The 8,819-nt window shown below is 37.2% G+C and overlaps 1 pseudogene; it reads right to left on the bottom strand.

Moving 5' to 3' along the window:
* Positions 1-3,924: 3,924 nt before the first annotated feature.
* LOC129038536 (large ribosomal subunit protein uL22-like) lies at positions 3,925-4,438 on the bottom strand (annotated as a pseudogene).
* Positions 4,439-8,819: the final 4,381 nt, after the last annotated feature.

The following is an 8,819-nucleotide window of genomic DNA, read 5'->3' as shown; positions in this document are numbered from 1 at the left end:
TACACATTTCAATGATCTTATTAATCCAATAGGTTAAATTAACAAATTCTTAGGAAAAAAAATCTGTTTATATGAAGCTATGGAGAAATCTAGAAAGTAGGTAACGGTTTAGATTTTGAGGGACCTACGAACTCAGAACAAGTTCATTTAGAGGTGAGAAACCTGAGATTCAAAGAGGTCTGCATGGCTGCCAAGGTTGCAGGGACAGAATCCAAGCCTGGGCTCACTCATGATCTGCTCTCCTGTATAAATGTCCCATGTGCATCTATGACCTTATTGTTTGCAAAGCAAATTCATATTCCACGACTTGTCTGCTTCTTACAACAAACTACAAGGCAGGCATTGTGATTTCTAAGTAAGAAGGAAAAATTAAGTAGTCAAGATAATATTTAGAATAAATATTTTTGAAGATGATAGTTAAATAGATGGCTCTTCAGACTCCTAGCTCAGGCTATTTTTCCAAGGAAGAGAAGACAAAAAAAAAGATTGAACAGTTCTTTTTCATTTTTGTTTTGTTCATTTTATACATGACACAAATTGTTTATCTTGCTCTCATTGGGAGTTTCTGTTGATTCCTTCTTTCAATGATCATCAAAAGTCATCACCCCTGACTTAAATGATTTTATGAAATTCAAGAAGTTGTGAACAAGGCTTTAACAAAATATTTCCACTTTTAATGCCTATGCTCTGATTTTATATAAATTTTGTATGTAGGACATGATGTTGAAGTAAAACCAATAAATAGCCAATCAGTATTCATCTCTAGCATCAACTGAATCCTGACCTCAATCTTCAAAAGAATCAGAATAGTTTCACACTTCATAAGTTACATATACTCCAGAATAAATAAAAGCAGTTTGCTTGAAGTATTATCTTGGCTCATTTGTGCTGCTATAACAAAACACTTGAGACTGGGTTATTTATAAAGAACAGAAATTTATTTCTCTACAGTTCTGGAGGCTGGGAAGTCCAAGATCAAGCTGCAAGCAGATTCAGTGTCTGGTGAGGGCTGCTGTGTGCTTTCAAGGTGGTGCCTTATTGCTGTGTCTTTATATGGCAGAAGGGGCCAAAAATGGAGAAACAGCAGAATAGCAAGAAGCAGCTGAATGCTGTGTGATGCTGCTTTTATAAGGGCCTTAAATCCCATTCATGAAAGAGGAGCCTTCATAATCCAATCACCTCCTAAAGGCCCTACCTCTTAATATTGGAGATTAAGTTTCAACATGAATTTTGGAGGTACGTATTCAAACCATAGCAAGCATACAGTAATTTCCAATATAAACCTCACTCAAAATTACAGTCATATGCTGCACAAATCAGTTCAATGCACATATATGATGATAAGATTATAATAAAATATTTTTGCTATACTTTTTCTATGTTTACATATACAGATACCATTGTGTTATAATTGCCTTTAGTATTCAGTACAGTAACATGCTGTACAGGTTTGTAGCCTAGGAGCAGTAGATTATAGCATCAAGCCTACCATCTAGATTTATATAAGTACACTCTGTGATGTTCACTCAGTGATGAAATCACCTGAGAACACGTTTCTCAGATCATATCCCTGTTGTTAAGCAATGTGACTGCAATTGTGCTCTGCTGCCAGTTTCTTTTTGAAGCTTTATTTTTCAATTACTTACTCATGGCAATTTTATAAGAATCATTAAACAAATTTAATCCAGCTATTTGCGATCTGCAGATTTTTTCTTACATAATGCTGACCAGTCTCAACACCAAATTGTCTAACCTGAATTATATATTTGTTTATTTGAATATTTTCTTAAAATTTTCTGTTTAAAATTAACCCAATAAAGGGTTTTTTGAGTTAATGATATCTGTAGTAAAATAGTTCATTTGCAATGAAAGCCAGAGAAGCACCCACAATATTCTTTAGAGGAAGCTACATGTAGGAGTAATAAGGGGCAAAAGTCTCCATCTGTGAAAACTCAGGAGGTAAATGATTGGGAATAAAGATTCTTCCTAGAAAAGCAGAGGTAAGGAGAGAGATACTGAGACCTGGCATGCTACCTAGTTAAAGATGGTGGCCATGTAGCCCACGGAGCCAGAGCTAAATGAATTAATGAGGTATTCTACTTAACAGAAGCAAGCATCTAGGCTTCCCAGACAGATCCAGGGGCTGGGAAAAGCACTACACCAAGGACTCCAGGGTGGACAGTGCTCACAGGTCAGATACGCAGTCCATCCTCAAGGAGATCTCTTCCTAAAACAGCAGAGACCTGACTCTGCGCCAGGGTAGAATAAAGTGTCCAGGGGGGAAAATAATTGGCAAATGCAAGATCTGAGATCAAGAATCCCAGTCCTGGGGACCAGCATGTAGGAAAGTTAAGAGATATAGCCTGAGGTAGGGAGGCAGGCCCATTGGAAATAGGAATTGAGAGGTGTTTACCAGCACATCACATCTTGACTAAAGTTGGAAACTAAAAAGACTACAGTGGCAAATGAGGACCCATTTGCAGGCAACTAGGACAGTAATCACCACTAAGCTGAAATAAATGGAGGCTCCATGCAGCTTGAGCCCTCATCCGGGATATTTTCAGAAAAAAAATTATAGGAAACCATCAGAAGGCCTCACTGTGAGAGACTGAAAAAGACACAAAGATGATGAGGTGGGGACTGAGCCTCTCTTTTCTCTCCACTTTCCATTTATTGTCATTTTCTTGTGACTCTATCCCTAGAACCTAAAACTTTAACTGATAATGTAATAAATAAAATAAACCATCTATACTTTCACATAATTGACAATAAGAACAAAAATTAGAAAATATATTTTTCTTCAATTAAAATAAAAAATAGGCACATAATTAAAGAGTAGGACCATTTTTATAACTTATAAAATTACTTAAAATTGTCTATATAAATATGAAGTAGATGAGAATAGGGAACACCTGTACTGCACTGGTAGGAATAAATACAGTCTCATGGAGAAAGAAATGCCATATGAGTATAAGCAAAGGCAGTGAAACTGAATGAACCAGTCCTGAGCTCCATCTACAGGTGGGGTGATGGGCTGCATGGAGCACAGGAAAAGGGACCCCAAGAGCAAGAATATCCAGTGTTGACCCACTACTGTCCAGTGAGAAAGGCCAGGCTCTAAGAACAGAAACTTTCTGCCACAGGGCTACTTCCTTCTGTTGTGGGAACAGGAGATGCCTCCAGATGGATCTGTGCCAGACAGATATCCCTGGAGGTCACCCAATTCTATCAACTGACTTCTTTCACACTCATCCTAACAGCCTTCTGATTCTCAGATTAACTACCTAGGTCCTTAGAGAAATTAAAGAGCATCTAAATCAGTGTTTCTTGACTGTTTCCAGTAAGTTTTCTCTAATTGGAGAGAAAAGAAATAGTCCTTCAAAGGTCTCTGATAGTATCTAAAGAAGCCCATTGTTAAGAGAAAAATCTTTAACTTTGAAGGGTTTTAACTTGAAAATGTTTATAAACAAACCAGGATTCTATCTGCTTCATTCACTGATTATGCCAAGCACTTAGAAAGATGCCAGCACAGATTACGTTGAATGAATTAAGATTTCAGCCGGGCACGGTGGCTCACGCCTGTAATCTGAGCACTTTGGAAGGCAGAGGCGGGCGGATCAGTTGAGGTCGGGAGTTCGAGACCAGCCTGGCCAAAATGGAGAAACCCTGTCTCTACTAAAAATACAAAAATTAGCCAAGTGTGGTGGCAAACACCTGTAATCCCAGCTACTCGGAAGGTTGAGGCATGAGATCACTTGAACCCAGGAGACGGAGGTTGCTGTGAGCCGAGATTGCGCCATTGCACTCCAGCCTGGGAGGCAGAATGAAACTGTGTCTCAAAAAACAATAAAAGAATTAACAAGATGTCTTTTTTTTTTAACTTTTGTTTGCGTGTATTTTATTTTATTATTCTCACACCACAAGTTTTTGTTTCTTCAGTTTCTTCTGGGATCTCTTTTTCTCCGGTGGATCCACCTCTTCCGGTTTAGAACAATCTGTTTCTTTTGTGTAAGGATCATCTCAGTGTGGCAGGGGAGTTAATGTATGGATTTAATCAGACCACGAGCTCTGTAAGTCCAGCGGCGCATCCTGAGTGCTTTGTTCAACTGGATATGCTCGATGACCAGAGAATCTCTGTCTACAACCTTAAGTTCACTCAGCAGAACTCTGCATTTTTAAGCACGTGCAGCAAAAATTCAGCACTCTTTTTGGACCACTGACCCTGTGTCCAACCCCACTGTTTGTCCTGGACACACTTATCAACTCCACCCTTGTAACATCAGAATAGTGAACACTGTTTCTATAAAGTGACATATTTAGTGGCTTTTTGTATGTGCATACCCTTGATGGCCTGGGCAGACTCATGAGTGTTCTTAAAATGAACACAAAGATTTGAACCTGTTGGTTTGCATGATTTTGTGGAGTTTTCTAGGTCAAGTGAATAGCAAACTGTTTTCATAGATCACCTCAGGCCGCTTAGGAGAACAGTGAATTAATTAAATTTGTAAATATTACTTGTTATCAGCAAAAAAAAAAAAAAAAAAGTTTTTCTTCTCTGACTCTTCGTTTAGTCACAGCTGGATTAAGAGGGCAGACTTTTTGCTGCACATGCCTAATTTTTGCTGCACTAAATTTACTTATTTCAAAAACTTGAGCTGACCTGAATATATATGGTACAGTAATTTCTGTTCTGGTGTCAGCATATTTTGAGAACCTGAATCCACTGAAAAATGTGCATACAAATTGAAACTGTTTTCTTGTTGTTTTGAAAATTTTATAATCACTAAGACAAGATGACCAGAATACTACTAAAGAGATAGCACACTGTAATATTTCAGATGACCGCTGGTAGAAATTCTGTTAACAGAATTAAAGAAGAATTAAAGATTTTAATCCTGTTAAATAAATATTTAACAGGCTTAAAATTAATTTTATTATCAATTAAATTAATAACAAAAGGTCAAAGGACTTGCATCATGTGAAATATCATAAGGCTGTCTCTTCTATTGTCTTAGGAAAACAATAGTTGAAGGGCCTTTTTGAAGGAGGAAAAATAACAAATTACCTAGACTTTAATTTTATGTAGTTGAATTAAGTGTTCAAAATTTTATTGTCGATAAAACTCTTCACAGCTCTCACACTTTAATTCTGTTGCAATCTTATTGCACAGAATTCTGTTGCAATCTTATTGCACAGAATTCTGTTGCAATCTTATTGCACAGAATTAAAAGTGAAATGTAATTCACCAATGAAAGCTTTAACAATTTCACTTTCACAGAGAAGTTACCCTTAAAATGTCTTGGCTGAATAAGCCAACTTTGAGAACCAGTTTACCATTAGGCAAAACAATAATTAGTCATTTTAACCTGTGTTTCAGGCATTGTCATGAAAAGTTTTTTAGTTCTCCACTTTAAAAAGAGAGTAATTCCAATAATTGAAAATCTGATCAGTGTTTTTCTCTGCCTAAGCCAACAAATACATATGTCAAAAGGCAAGTTTTCAAACTCATCTCCCATTTCTTTTCTTTTTTTCTTTTTTTTTTTTTTTTTTTTTTTGAGACAGAGTCTTGCTCTGTCGCCCGGGCTGGAGTGCAGTGGCCAGATTTCAGTTCACTGCAAACTCCACCTCCCAGATTCAAGTGATTCTCCCACCTCAGCCTCCTGAGTAACTGGGATTACAGGCGCCAGCCACCACATCTGGCTAATTTTTTGTATTTTTAGTAGAGATGGGGTTTCACCGTGTCAGCCAGGCTGGTCCTGAGCTCCTGACCTCAAGTGATCCACCCACCTCGGCCTCCCAAAGTGCTGGGATTACAGGCATAAGCCACCACACCTGGCCTCATCTCCCATTTCCTTATGGATTAATCTAAAAAGATAAGCATCTAAATGTTTTTTTCTACTAATATTAAACAAAATCCAGCATTTCTTTCCAGCTCAGTAAAGCACAAAGAAAACCAAGAGACGTTCGTGACTAGCCTAACTAACACGGTGAAACCCAGTCTTTACTAAAAATACAAAAATTAGCCGGGTGTATTGGCAGGCGCCTGTAATCCCAGCTACTTGGGAGGCTAAAGCAGGATAATCACTTGACCCTGGGAGGTGGAGGTTGCAGTGAGCTGAGACCATGCCATTGCACTCCAGCCTGGGCGACAGAGCAAGACTCTGTCCCAAAATAAAAAAGAAACAAACAAAAAAAAAAAACAAGAAAACCAAGAGACAAACTCTTTGAGGAGAGATATTATTAGTGAGTGACTGCAGGGCTGCTGATTCATGCAGGATACAGAAATGCTACCTTTCCCGCCAATGTCAGCATCACAGATTTGTTTCCATGCATACACCCATCTATATGTGTTATTACATTCATTTTTTTAAATCTCAAATATCTTTAAAAATTATTTGTACCAGTTATTTCAGTATAAATTATCTTTTTAAAATTAGTGGACAAAGATCAATAACTACATTCCTAAATTATTATTGTCCATTATTTCCAATGTAAACTAAATAGCAAGGTTATGATTCCTCTGTCAGCCAATCATTCCAGGTTATCCTTCTTCAATGTTAGAATTGTTTCGTTGGGTATCATTTAATAGGTATGGCTTTTTCACTTTACCAGTTTATTTTTAATTTTCTATTTTTTTATTTTTTTGAGACGGACTCTAGCTCTGTCGTCCAGGCTGGAGTGCCGTGGCACGGTCTCTGCTCACTGAAAGCTCTGCTTCCTGGGTTCACGCCATTCCCCTGCCTCAGCCTCCTGAGTAGCCAGGACTACAGGCGCCCGCCACCATGCCTGGCTAATTTTTTTTTTTTTTTGTACTTTTAATACAGACGGGGTTTCACCGTGTTAGCCAGGATGGTCTCGATCTCCTGACCTCGTGATCCGCCCCGCCTCGGCCTCCCAAAGTGCTGAGATAACAGGCATGAGCCACCGCGCCCAGCCTTTACCAGTTTATTGTTAAGCTCCACACAAGTTTGACCTTAACTTCAGTGTGGAATTTACCAAGTTTTTGTTTGACTGGGGTTTGTTGTTGTTGTTATTGTAAATAGGCTTTAAGTTAATTATCAAGTAATTCTGGCTTTTCAATTGTGGTTTTCATTCCTAGCGAATATTTTTTTCTTTTGTTAATACAATGTTTTCTCGTTTGAACAGTTTATTTTTATGTTACCCACAAAAAACAATGAAGATTTATGTAATTATTCTCAGGATTTTATCCACTGAAAGATATAAAGGATCAAACCTTTGGCAGTTACACAATATTAAAGCTATTTTAAATATGCCTCTGAGTATATCTACTATTTTTAGATGGCATCCACCTACTACCAGTAGTAAAGAGAATTGTCTGTGATATTTTTCACCATCAATTTCCTTGGGAAGGTCTCATCTCTCCAATCTTTGCAGATTTCTAATTGTACTAAAATTTTTAAATTGTCTTTCCTATTTTACCCAATATCAAATTTATGATTCAAACTTTCTGTATTAAATCACAATATGTGTTTCCCGTTGGAAATATAATTTTAAAATTATTACACTTTAAATGTGTAAATGGAAAAAATGGTAACTATACACACAAAATAGAATATTTAGTGGGTGGCAAGGGTGATACTTACCTGCTATTAGTAGGAAGTAGAGCTAATTGGAATCACTTGCTTGTAAACAAAGTTTACAATGAGAGTAACTTAGAAACTTTTAAGCTCTTTTGGAATCAATGACTTCTGGTGGGTGTAATCTAAAACAGTGATTCCTGCAGTAGCAAAATGATTTATCAAAATACTGGCTGTATGGGTCTCTGAGTTTACATGAAGACATCACAATTTTCAGCTCTTTTACTCTGGTAGCCAGTGCCATGAGCAACCTCAGCACACACTGTTCTTCCTCTAGCAGCTTGCCCAAATCAACTGTTTGGGAGGCAATGTTAATGCCACTTTATTCTCCAAGCACAGAAGTGCCAAATTTTCTAATCAGCAATTGCACATAAAAATTTATGCTTTCCAGGCTTAAATAAAAGCAACACAATATTCACCAACAAAGAAAATAAAATTTTCTTAGGTTCATTGAGTTGGCATATTCCAAACACATTTTTTAAACTTTTTGTTATGAACTGAGAATAAACTCATGGGAGGTTGTAAAAATAGAAAAGTCCCATGCAACCTTCACTCAGCTTCCTCTGATGATGACATCTTATATCACTGTAGTACAAAATCAAAACTGGGAAATAAACAACATATTAGTGGTTAAAAGTCTGCATTCATTGTGTGCGTGTGTGTGTCTCTGTGCACCCTTTTCCATGTACAAATGTGTGTAATCACCACTATAGTCAAAATACAGATTTCTTTAGCACTACAAAAGAATTCCCTTCTACTACCTCTTTGTGTCCCCCAAGCCCACTACACCTGTTCCTGTGTCCTGGCAGCCACTGATCTGTTCACCATCTCTGTAGTTTTGTCTTTTTGAGGGTATTATATGAATAGAATCATACAGTATGTAATATTTTGAAATTAACTTTTTTCAGTAACCAAAATGCCCTTGGAGTTCATTCAGATCATTACATAGTATCAATAGTTCATTACTTTTTATTGCTGAGTAGTATTCTATGGCATGGATGTACCAGAGCTTTTTCATCCATATACTCATTTAAAGACATTTGTGTAATTTCCAGTATTTTACTATATAAACTGTTCTTAACATTCAAATGTTTTGTGTGAACATGTTTTAATTTCTCTGGGATAAATGCCCAAAACATAATTCCTGGTTGTACTATAACTACATGTTTAGGTTTGTAAAATCTGGCAGACTATTTTTCAGAGTGACTGCACCATTTTCCA

This window comes from Pongo pygmaeus, chromosome 5 (assembly GCF_028885625.2).
Source record: "Pongo pygmaeus isolate AG05252 chromosome 5, NHGRI_mPonPyg2-v2.0_pri, whole genome shotgun sequence".
Classification (NCBI taxonomy): domain Eukaryota; kingdom Metazoa; phylum Chordata; class Mammalia; order Primates; family Hominidae; genus Pongo; species Pongo pygmaeus.
This window is presented reverse-complemented; position numbering and strand designations above follow the sequence as displayed.